The 12,977-nt window shown below is 32.3% G+C and overlaps 1 pseudogene; it reads left to right on the forward strand.

The window, feature by feature from the left end:
* Positions 1-4,292: 4,292 nt before the first annotated feature.
* LOC132302489 (protein TIFY 6B-like) lies at positions 4,293-9,210 on the forward strand (annotated as a pseudogene).
* Positions 9,211-12,977: the final 3,767 nt, after the last annotated feature.

Here is a 12,977-nt window from a genome sequence, read left to right on the forward strand (position 1 = left end):
TCTATTAATTCCTGTGTCTAATAATTATAACGATAATAGTATCACTTACTAAAGTTAAGATTTGGTATAAATAGAAATCTAATATATTCTTGAAATAGTAATAATCCAATCATGTCGTCGGCCTACTAATCAACCACAAGCCCCATTATTTAATAATGGGTGGCCAAATTGTTTTCTTAATGGTAAATGACTTGATTGATATATATATATAATTCCACCAACCGATACATATGTTTATTGGCATTAGTCTAGATTAATGATGAGATATTCAGTTTAACATACATGTATTAAGGAACAATTAGAAAGGAAAAGATTATAACAAAAACAGAAAAGTTTTGGAATAAAAATTAAGGAAAAAAAAAAAAGTGTTAGGTGATACTATTTGTTTTCTCAATTGTTATTTTAACTTACAAGGTGATTGTCGTTAAACCGATAAAGTCACTCTTAGCTAAATGATTTTTGTTAGGGATAAGTGGTATGTTTTGCGTAATATTTTTATACTCTATTTAAAAAAATGTACAAAAAATATTTTTAATTTTTTCACATTGTACAAAAATACCCCATCTGACATAAATTAGTGTTGTAATACTTGTTTTGCCTTTTTACTCTTTCAAAAATGTATAAGAAGGTATATATGCTACTAATTTCATAATATTAGTATAGAGGTGTTATGTGTACATTACATTATATATATATATATATATATATATATATATATATATATATATATATATATATTTGAAACTTTTTCTCTATATATATCTCTATCTAAACATTTTTTTTAAAACTTTTAGAATTTGTAAAATAAGGATTTGAATTTTTTGAAATTTCAGTTTACTCTTTTCTACTAATTTTTTTTTTTCTTCTTTATTTTATTTTTTTTTCATACTAACACTGTTAAAAAAAAAAAAAAAAAAATCAGTGTACACTGGTTTTCGAAGTTCGGAAAAATTTTGTTTGCTTTAGTTTGCACTTTATTTTTGTTTTTTATTTTTTATTTTTATCTTTACTTTTCTTTTATACTTTTCTTTTATATTTTTATCTTTACTTGTCAATTGCTAACGTCCTCCAATAATATCATTTTCGGTCATTTTATAAAAGTATTTATTTTTATATTTTTTATTAAATGGTTCAGTAATGATAATTTAGTCAACTTATGGTTTAAATTTGTTAAAGAGGCCAATTTGTACCAAATTAAAACTTTAGGGGTGTTTTTTTGCATGAGAGAGGCATCCTCCAATAGTGTTATTTTCAGTCATTTTACAAAATTGTTTATTTTTATATAATTTATAAAATAGTTCAAGTAACTTAATCAACTTAGAGTTTAAATAGTTCAGTAAAAGGTCTATTTACACCAAATTAAAATTTTACAAGTGTTTTTCTCTCGTAAAAGATGTAATATGTAGTGTAAACTTATTTTTGGAGTGTTTTGACTGTGGAGCAATGATAGTGATCGTAATAGTGTAATAGCTTCTCACATTAGTGTACTCCAGCCACATTGACATCATATTAAATTATTGTTAGCAAACATGTTTTCTTTAATGTAGTAGCATTTGGTAGCCACCCACATTTATAATGTAAAGTAAAAGCTAGCATTAATCAATCAAAAAAAATTGCACGCATCCAAAAGGTCACACTTTCTCGATGTCTGCATTATTTACACTTGGGTTATCATCCACTAGTTCTATCTCTTTTAATTATTATTTTTATATGAATAATGATACTTAGGATTTAATTAATTGCTATAGTCAAATGTCTAAAAAAAACAGTTACTAGATACGAAGATTATAAGTGATTCGCTGACTATTAACCTTAAAAATTATTTTTTCTTTTACATATGTGCTATTAATTATAATACTATATATCAACACATGCTAAATTATATACACTTGCATTCATTGAGATGAATCAAAATTCTTTTGTATTTAGACATTAGATCTAAGATGCATTTTTCTTTTCGGTATATAGAGTATTCGGAATTTTGCCTTAACTAATTCTCAAGACTTTATGAAAAGCATCCCTTCCATATGGGTCCGGTAAAGGCTGGACTTTAACCCACATGCATGGTCTTAATGAATTATTTGCAGTCGAGGGAGGTCGAACTTTAAACATAATACTTAAGGAACCACCAAGCCCAAATGACTTACGACTGACTGAAACCAACCCTTTAGAATTAGATCTAAGAACCAGTTTAGAAGGATAATTTCAAACATATTATAGATGTCAATGAATTACATATTGTCATATAGAAATTCATAAAAATGTAGAGGCCTCGATAGTTCAGTGAGTTAGTATTTTTGGTGGATTGTGGATTTTGGAGTATCGGATTTTGACTCCCTGCATTTATTAATATAATTTCTAATCTATTTTACTTTTTAAAATATTAAAAAAATAAAAATCATGAAAATAGCAGAGTCCTACTTTCATGCATCCTAAGGCCCTAAATGCTTTGGCCCTTCACTTTAATCACAATTGGTTTGTTAAAAAAAATGCTTTTTTTCAATAGAAATATAAAATCACATTTGATCTCGATCGTCCAATAAAAATATCAAACGAGAGAAGTCTTTATAGTAATTTTTAAATCAAACGAACCAAGTCGTGTAATTATAATATACCTTGCCAGAAGTATGAGTGCACAAGAAATCATTAAATATGATTTTGGATCCACCCTCTGAAGAAGGTGGACATGGCCGCACGAGTTTATTTATATCGGTGTATATTAATAAAATATTTACATTGAAATTTCAATATATATATATATATATATATATATATATATTGGATGATATTTCAATAAATATATTAATAAATAAATAAATATGTTCAAACATAGTTTGGTTTGAATAAGAGCACACCTCTCTTTTGCTTGGATGTCACATTCCATAATTTAATTGCCATAATTGTACATTTTAAAAAATCCACCTTCTAATGTCCGTGAGCGGAAAACTTGTTCCACTCCACTTACCCAGTTGACTCGGTCTTCCCCTAATTCTTATCCACAAATTAAAGAAAAAAAGGTTGGCGCAGAAGTAGCATTTAAGCTTTGTTGGATGATTTTTGACACATATGGTTGCAAAAAACCGACCCATTCTCCATTCAAGACCCACCCAATCTGGGTTAGATGTGTCAATTCACTTTGGGTTTTTTACTTTTTGACTTTGAATTGTGATCATTTTCAGTTTAATTTCAATTATATACAACTAATTTGTAAAACTTATCTTTTTGCATTGTTTATATATATATATATATATACACACACGCGCGGGGGGGATTTTTTTTTTTAATTTTAGGGGTAATAGTAATATTTTATAGATATATAATTGAAAAAATCAAATTAATAGAGAATATATTACTATATAAAAAAATAAAAAAAAATCAAGGTGGCAATCCCCCTAGTCAATCGCACAAATTACTCGGAGTTGCTCGACTTTCGGTGTAACGACTCAAATTCGAAGATTCGAATCGTTAATCGGGTCATTGCCCAAATCCGAAGACACACTAGGGATAAAACGATCATAATACATCAAAGAGGAGTAACTTGACCCTAGGTCAAATGAGATATATACAATCCATTCTAGTCATTCCGTCACATTCTAAGAGATTCCAAGAGAGTTATTCATAGTTTCGCACAAATACTCTTTCTCGGTTTGAAGGGTTTTTTGGTACTACTTTACTAAAATAGCAATAACTCTAAGTAAAATTGAAATATGAAAATGAGATTAGTACCCTTAGAAAGTTGACAAAAATTCTTTAATTTGAGCTCAAGAATGATTCCGTTTGAATTTAAAATGAAAATGTTATGACTATTCAAAATTGAAAGTTCAAAATTAAAGTTTGTCCAAAGTCAACTAACTTTGTCACACTTGAACCGATTCAAGTTGGGCAATAGCCCATTCCCCGAATTCAAAATTCATATATAACAGTCCACACGTTGGACTAATTTTATGCGGGTAAAGTGTGATGTCGTCATCATATATCCGGATATTCATTTCTAAGTAACAGGCTATCCAACCAACTGCTACTATTTTTAGCTGGAGTAACAACGGCTACGATTTAATCGCATGGCACCTAGGCCTCGTGGACTATTAATTAAAGCTCCACGAGCTAAACTGAGAATTATTATTAGAAGACCTTTAGGATCACCGACAGGTGGGTGGTGATTTCAGTAGTGTGTGAACTAAGTGTGCGCGCACGTGGTGCCTTACCGGCACAGCCGGTTGACAACCTGATATACCGGTAATTCGTACCCATTCAGATTAATAATATTTAAAAAGATCAACGGTCCTGATCTAACACGATAAACACACGCACATAAACAAACCTCTCTCTCAGCTCTGCTTTTTGCTGCGGTTGGAAGCATTCCGGCGTCCAAGAGTGCTTTCTCTCTCTCTCTCTCTCTCTACTTTCCCTCTCTAACTTCAATTCTGCCAAAAGGGTTGTTGGATAGTAATTTTTATTTTGGGTTTTGGTGTAGCTTTCTCTCTGTTTGATCTGCGAAGTTTTGAGGGTTTTGACTCAGACTTTGAGTTGGATTTTCATCACTTCTGTTTGTTTTTTCTATTGCATCTAAGTGAATTCTGAAATGGAGAGGGATTTTATGGGTTTGAATTCCAAAGAATCTGTAATTATGGTGAAGCAAGAATCTGTTGAAGGATGCATGGACTCAGGTAAATTATCTGTATCTATGTATGCACGCATATTTGTCTTATTTTGTGTAAAAATTACTCAATTTCATCCCTATTAGTCACCTTTATATCACTTTCATAGCTTAACAGTGAGCTATTGTGACTCTGTACAATGTGGATTTTTTTTTTTTTTTTAATAATTAAAAAAGCATATATATATATATATCTATTGAGCTTTAGTAGATAATTTAGATGATGATTTGCTATTATATGCCGAGGTTGTACATTGGATTTTCTTGAATGTTTCGACTACCAGTGTTGGCATGGCTTGTAACAAAATTATGGTTCCCAAATAATTGTGAACAAATAAGCAGGATTTGTTATAATTGGTTGGATAATCTTGCTAATCCAGAATAGTTTCTATTAAGATGTAGACAAACTTGTTCTGTGTAATTATGGTTAATTGAAAGCTAATAAAATTTACAATTTTTTTTATTTTATTTTATTTTTTATTTACTTTTTTGTTTTCAGACTTTGTAGTTTGAAGTGAATGGAAAATGTTAAGATCCATCTGTTTTCAAGTAATGAAATGGTTGTGGTAGCTTTGTTCAAATTTTGTGTGTTTGTTCAATTCGTGATATTCAATGAGAAGTTTTAACATTTCCATCTGAATTCGGATAATAATTTATATTTGTGGTAGTTTTGATTAGTATTTGTGCGCGCGTGAGCAAGTAACAATAAATTCTTTTTTGTAATTAATGGAAAAGTCCGTAAAAAGATGACCAGACATTGTATTTGTTGGTGCCTTAAAGTCCTGATGCAATCTCGATAAAATTGTGCCCTTTATATGTGTTCCAACTTCCATGATAGTTTGAAATAGTTCTATTTTTTGAAGTCTCCTTATGCAACTGGTGATTATAATGATAGATGGGTTTCTTTTGTATATTTAGTAGATGGTTTGGTGGTAAGTTAAAGAATAATGATTTTGAGGCCGAAATAGAGCAGCCAAAGGTTGCTCCCTGGTTCGGCTGCTTTATTTTAGCTGCTTTATCATTACTATAACTTTAAAGCATTTGCTATACTAATTGGGTGTTGTTCGTCTTTTGGGAACTTTTAAGGTTCAGGGGTTCCATGGCCCTTGCCAAACAAGATATCTGCCCTTCCTCATTTCATGTCTTTCAAGACTGCTCAAGAAAGTGCATCTGGTGAAATCCAGGTTTGGTCTTATCCTATCTTTTGAATAAATATATATTGGAACTTTGGGAGTTGTTTCAGGTATTTTATAGAAATCAAGTTATTCTGGTTTGTGGCGTAAAATTTTGAATGAGTTTGTTCTGCTTCGTTTAGCTTTTACTGAACTTTGTGGCATGGATAAGGATTACTTGGAAAATTTCTATTGTCAATATTGTAACTATACTAACATTAAAGCCAAACAATGTCTCCTATTTTTTGGATAGCTATCTGACCAATTTATTTTTGTTGTTCATCTTTGCCATTTCTATTATATATCCGAGTGATGAAAAGGGTAAATGGTATTTTAAATAATTCAGAATTTGCTACTGTGATGTTGTGGCCCGAATTTGGTGCCTGATTGCGTGTCACCTGTTTATGACCTGGCGACCCGTTGGAACATTTTTTGACCCTTTTTTTGCTTGTGGGTCGTGGATCCTAATTAGTACTCTCTTGTAACCCGATATATAAGGGTGTTTAGGATTTGGAGTGGGTAGAGATTTTGAAACGAGAGAAAGAGAGTGAAGAGCTGAAACTTGTAATCTCCTATTTTTCGAATAGTGAAGACTTTCGCCGGATCTTCACCGTGGACGTAGGCTTTGCCGAACCACTTATAATTCTGTTGTGTTCTTTGTGAATGGCTTAGTTTATTTTCTGTCGTTATTCTTGGTTTTATCTTGGGTTTGCTGCGTTTGTCGTAAGAGTTACATCATCAACCACTTTCCCTACTTTTTTCTACTTCCTTTTCACACTCATCAATTTCCGTCTCTTTCACTATGTTTCTCCTTGCTCCCAATCTTTCTTGTTAGCTACAACAAAGCATACAAAACTTTTAGTTTCTCAAGAACTTGATGTCATTTGAATTATTAGTATCAGAGTCTTTGTGATACGACAACTCCATTTTACCGGATGGATTTTGCTTTTATAGTTAATAAGTAATTAGGATTGATATTTCCTTTGTCAGTGTTTAAACAATCTTATCATTAATTCTGCCATATATCATTTTAACGGATGGATATTGCTTTTATAGTTAATAAGTAATTAGGTTGATATTTCCTTTGTCAGTGTTTAAACTATCTTTATCATTAATTCTACTATCATAAAATTTAGATTTCTATTCAAATCAATGATTTTTTTCTTTTTGTCATAATGGTTTTTACCATATAGAAAAATGCCAATCAAGAGAGGCATGGTGGAACTCATTTTTCAACGACGGTTTATCCCATGCAACACAATGCACATTCAGGGCATCTTCTTGCTGGTGCTGGTCAGAACTTTGCTGGTGTCACCACGAAGCAACAATTCCTTGGAGGGATTCCTGTTAGTGGTCCACATTCCACTCTTCCTTCTCTTGGTTCTGTTGCGGGGATCACTCAACCATGGTAATGAATAATATTATTCTTTAGTCCGTCATCTGTTTTATAAATATGTTAAAGAAAACACAGAGTTGAAACGATAACAAGTGCAGAAAAATGAATAAGTAATATAAAACAAAACCTTAAATGTAATGATGTCTTTCTATAGGTTCAATTCCAAGGTCTCCAGTGGTCCTGCTCAATTGACTATTTTTTATGGGGGCACTGTGAATGTCTATGATGATATCTCCCCTGAGAAGGTTCTCTCTCTCTCCCCCCAACAACTTGCTTTGGTTATAACACTTCTCTTTCTTGAAGATGAGCAGAGATTTTTTTTTTTTTTTCCTTTCTTCCTTTTGATAACCCTGCCGGGCCCATCTTATCCAGGCTCAGGCTATTATGTTCTTAGCTGGGAACGGGTCTTCCATTGCTTCTAATGTGGCACAATCAAGAGCTCAAGTTCAGCCACCTATCTCAAAAATGGCAGCAGGGGATGGTGTTCTTATGACCCATCACATGAACACACCACCTTGCTCTGGTTTCTCTAGCCCTATGTCTGTTTCTTCCCATCCCGTTGGCCGGTCTTGTAGTGGATCTACTAACAATAATGAACTAATGGCGACTAAGATCACAGGGGTTTCAACCTCTCCGGAGAACAAAGTGGAACAACCTCCAAAAATAGTCACTTCAGTAGGCCCTGTTGCTGCAACTACCATGGTATCATCAGGTATTACGTGCTGATGAGTAGTGCTCTGATTGTTGTTGTATTCTATCTAAATCAGTGATTTTAAATCATTTCCATATTATGCTCATGTCTTTGAAAAATTGCTCATAAACTGTTTTACTGACTTTTGCTTCTGGTGAACGTCTGGATTGGAGGGGTGTTTTTATGGTCGAGATCTCATTATGCAACTTTGTTTTGTTCTTGCGTCTATTGCTTGAGTGACCGTAGATAAAAACACTTTCTGGATCTCAATGTTGTGAAGAAAAGATTACGTGCTAATTTGCACATAGACCTCATTTTATGTGTAAAATTGTAATACCCTGTTAGTTTTCGTCTTGTTTGATATTTATCTGTGGTTTTTTTACTCAGATCCTTTACTAAAACTATCTTTTCTTCATTATTTATATCTAGATTAGTATTTTAATATCTGATTTTTTCCAGCACAAAATAATTCCCCAATTTCTGAATCTCTCTCTATATATATACACACACACATACTAAAATATCTGATTCATATTTACAATTGTTACAAGTGCCTTGTATAAAACAACTCAATTTTTTCATGCAGCCGTTCCACAGGCTCGCAAAGCATCCTTGGCTCGTTTTCTGGAGAAGCGCAAGGAGCGGTAAGCTGTCAAACCTTCTTTTGCTTTGATTTATTCTGTACTTTGCTAAAGTTTTGGTTTCAAACCTGAACTCTGTAAATGAATATTGTATTTTTTTTGCCCTTTTTCCTGGCAAATAAATACCTAGATAACTTCTCAAAAAGTTGCAAAATAGTTGCTCTTTTGAAGTGTTTGAGCTGATATACATATAGTTCAGTCGAGCTTGTAGTTGTCCTGCTAATAAAATGAGGTGCTATCTCACATTTCAGTTGACGATTTTACAAGTTCAGTGTTCTGTTGAATTGTTTTAGCCTAGTGAGCTAGGCTGATTGATCATGTAGGTTGACGAGATCTATTTTATTTTATTTTTTTCATTAGGGTGATGAGTTCAGCACCTTACAACCTCAGCAACAAATCTTCTGAATGTTCAACCCCAGGATCTCCAATGGTGTGAGTTTCTCTGCAAGCTCCCTTGCAGGCTCGGACTCTCTCGCGGCGAGCAAGGAGAATAGCCATGATGCCTGAGGAACAAATTGGGAAAAACGAAAATAATTCGAATTTATGTAATGAGATTAATGTATGCAATTGGAATTTGTTGAACTGTCAGACTTTTAATTTTTAGAACTCAACTTGTTTCAGCTTTGTATTTAATAAAGTTTCCAGTTTCTACATGGGTTTTTTAGTGCACTAGTGGATAAATTATCTGTGACAAATCAATGTTAAATCCCAACACTTTTTGTTTCTTTATAAAATTTCCAACTCAATCATGATTCCTCCATGTGAAATTAGTTTGTCAACGGTTACGAGGTATCACTGTCTCCGGACATGAGTGATGATGGATTTTCTTTCAAACAGTATGATAAATTCTGATGCCAGAATTATTCATGCTGCAATGGCATCATATCATCATTTATATATATATATATATATATATATATATATTGCCTTTTCAGTATGGTTACAATTCATTGCGTGAATGCAATGAGTTTTAGGTGTTAGTTGTAATACTTGTATAGTGTTCACTTGCCAGCTTAAAGTTTTAACTCATTTTTGAAGTGAATTTATTTAAAATGGTATCAAAATTAATTTATTAAATATACTTAATTAGATTATTACATTTATTAAATTAAAAAAAAAAGACGTGAATGCTATAATAATTTCGGTGGGTGGACGACAATTACTATAAATGGGAATGATTACCAGATGGACTAAACATTATTACGCCTCGGCACATAATATTCACGTGTAATATTTTTCTCTGTTTAATGCTAGGTTTGTTCGCTAAAAAAAAACAAAAAACATAATATTCACGTGCGTACGGATCCTTAATAAGATAAGCCCTACTACTGAATTTTGAGTGGCTGTCCTTTTTCTTTTAGTGGACCCCACTTTTTTTGGTGAACAATCAATAATGCTTCATGCTGTCACGTTACTACAGTGTGTCACTGCATGAACGTCTACGGGATCACTTTCATGGGCTTGGATCAAGACTTTTCTAAGGTATCATAAATTAAATGTTCAATAAATTAACACTTGACGTTTAAAATTAATTTATTATTTATATTAAATTATATTAGTTAATTTTTAAAAAAATTTAAAAATTACACCATTTTAAAATATAAAAAAAATAATTATAAGTAATAATAATTTCATGTATTTCAAAATTAAATTTAAACATCAGGAATCTAATATAATAGTAACCTTTTGTAATTCACTTGACACATAAAAGCAAAATAAACCCATATACTCTATTGAAATCTTGTAACAAAGATCAATTCCAACCTTTTCTTTTGGTCTCCTTTCATTTATTTGGAACCAAACAAACCCTAATTTTAACTTAGACATGATCTTCCAATTTGGGGTTCAGAGGATTTAAGGGAAGAAAAAAAAAAGTTCATAAATTAATGAAATCAAAATCTCATATTTTATTTTAGATTAAATAACTTGTATTGTCCAGTTCATGAAAAAGTGGAATCACTTGTCTTGAAAGTGGCATACAGGTTAAAAGAGAAACAGAGACAATTGTTGACTTGTTTTAAGATAGGAATGAACGAGAGAAGGGAAATGATGAGCGATTTTTTTCAGAAAAGTCGTTCGGGTTAAAAGAGAAATATAAACTATCGCCGGCTTATTCCCCAATCATGGGAATGAACAAGAGAAGAGATAGGGAGTGATCTTTTTTCAGAAAAAATGAAGGAGAGAGAACGTCGTTAAAGTATGATAAATTTTCTTTATTTCAAAACGATGCAATTTTCAAATTTTTTTTAAAAATTAATTGACGTAATTTAATACAAGCAGTAGATAAATTTTAAACGTTACGTGCCAATTTGTAAAATATAAATGTAAATATTTACAAAATATGAATGTAACTATGAATATGAATATTTACAAAAATATGAATATAAATATTTTACATTCATATTAGAAATATAAATGTAAATATTTAGAATTCAACTTATGATAATTTAGAGAATATTTAATTTAAAGGATTTAAATTTTACTTTTATTTGCTATATATATATATATATATTTGATACGGTACCAAATTAATATGGTAATATATGTGAAAGGGTAATGATACACGACCTTATCAAAGGTGGAGATTGTTTATAGTGATTTACTTTTATTATGTGATGGGCATCATTTTCATATTGAAAATTTGATTGAGGATATGACTTATTTCGATTCGAAAAATGATTTAAATCCGTGTCTGAGTACACGAGAAGGGATCAAATTGCGTTTGACATGATCGAGAGTGAACCCCACCATCACCGTCACTACCACCACAACCTATGCTAATGGAATCTCCAATACTAGGTTCAGATATCAAAGAGACATTGGTTGAATGCCTGAAATGGACATGGAGCTCTTCTATATGTGTGGTTGCCAATAACTGTCACGTGGTTGCATTTGTTGAGAACCTAATGCCCATGTGATTACATGATTTTTGTTTTTATTTTTATTTTTATTTTTGAATAAGTAACTAGATGAATTTTAACTGTGTGGGTTTTAATAAGGTTTTAATATAAGTTTATGTGGGTCAAAAAAAAAAAAAATATATATATATATATATATATAGTAAGTTTATGTTAAAAAAAAAAAAAAAAAAAAAAACATGATGACGTATCAAATAGAGTAAGTTTACTTGCTCGCATTCAGCTTGCACCCTCAACAGTGATCACATGGATATGTGACGTCAGCCTTTTCATTCAATAGTTACAAGAGCATGAACGCAGTAAGATAGATCATCATTACGATGGGTAAATTAATTGGCATTGAAATGGGGTTAGTCTGCATTAACAATTATTGCTATTTTGACAAAAATTAAAACCCTAGGCTCAAATTGTAACATTTTGGGCTTCAACTGCTCTAATGGTCTAAAACAACCCATAAACAAAGCATTGTGATCATTTTATGAAAATAAAATCTTTATAAAGACTTTTGTGAAATCTAAACAGGAGTAATAAAGCATTTCTTATAAATTATGGTTAAATGCAAAAAAAATCCTTGAACTATCGGCAATTAATCCCTTGAACTACAAAAGTTTCAACTAACCCCCTAGACTATTCAATTTTGTTACAAATGACTCCCTCCAGCAAGATTTTGACTGACAAATGGCATGTGCCATCACGTGATGCGGATGTTTAAAATAAAGGACCAAAATGCCCTTATTCACATAAAAGGACAAAAATGCCCTTACTACCATTATAACCAAACAATCCAATTTAAGCCTATAAATGGGTTATAAACGAGATGGTCAAACACACCCTTCGTCTCCATCAAACCTGTCCCCTGCAACAACAATGATCAAACCCAGCAATGATCATAGCCGAGCTCTCTGCTCGCCGGAACTAACCATCAGTATCAGTTCAGTTCACCATTCCAAGCACCGCCGCAAGCACTACCGATTCAGTTCCAAGCTCACCAGCAGTTCCTCTCACCGCTGAGCTCGGTATTGAAATTCCTACCAAAACTATCAGCTGTCCCTTGCATATACCTCAAAACCTGTGAACCATAGGACGAATTCTGACAAAAATTTTGAATTTCCTTCAAAACCATCTAATAATTTGATCATGCAAACAAAACCTATTAATCAAATACCATAATTGAAATGAGTTAAATTTAAAAAAAAAAAAAAAAGGTTCTGTAGCCAACCCAGTATTGCAACCCAATCACATAACCCAATTGCCGCCATTTTAGTGCCACCATTAAAGTTCCGCCCTCGCACTGATCAGAATCACTTCTTGTCGCCGCTGCCCATTAATTCATCACCATGTTCATTCGACGCCGGTGGGTTCCTTCCTTGCCGCTTCTGGAATCGTGACTACGAGCTGCCGCTGTCCTTGCACCGCCTGTTTGTCGGATCTGTAACAAATACAGCACCACCACCATCGTCGCCACCACAACAACACCAATAAGAACTCAGAGAATTGATGTT

The sequence above is a fragment of the Cornus florida genome, unplaced genomic scaffold, assembly GCF_030987335.1.
Source record: "Cornus florida cultivar Cherokee Brave unplaced genomic scaffold, ASM3098733v1 CherokeeBrave_3.0.0_Hap2_Chr04, whole genome shotgun sequence".
NCBI classification, from domain to species: Eukaryota; Viridiplantae; Streptophyta; class Magnoliopsida; order Cornales; family Cornaceae; genus Cornus; species Cornus florida.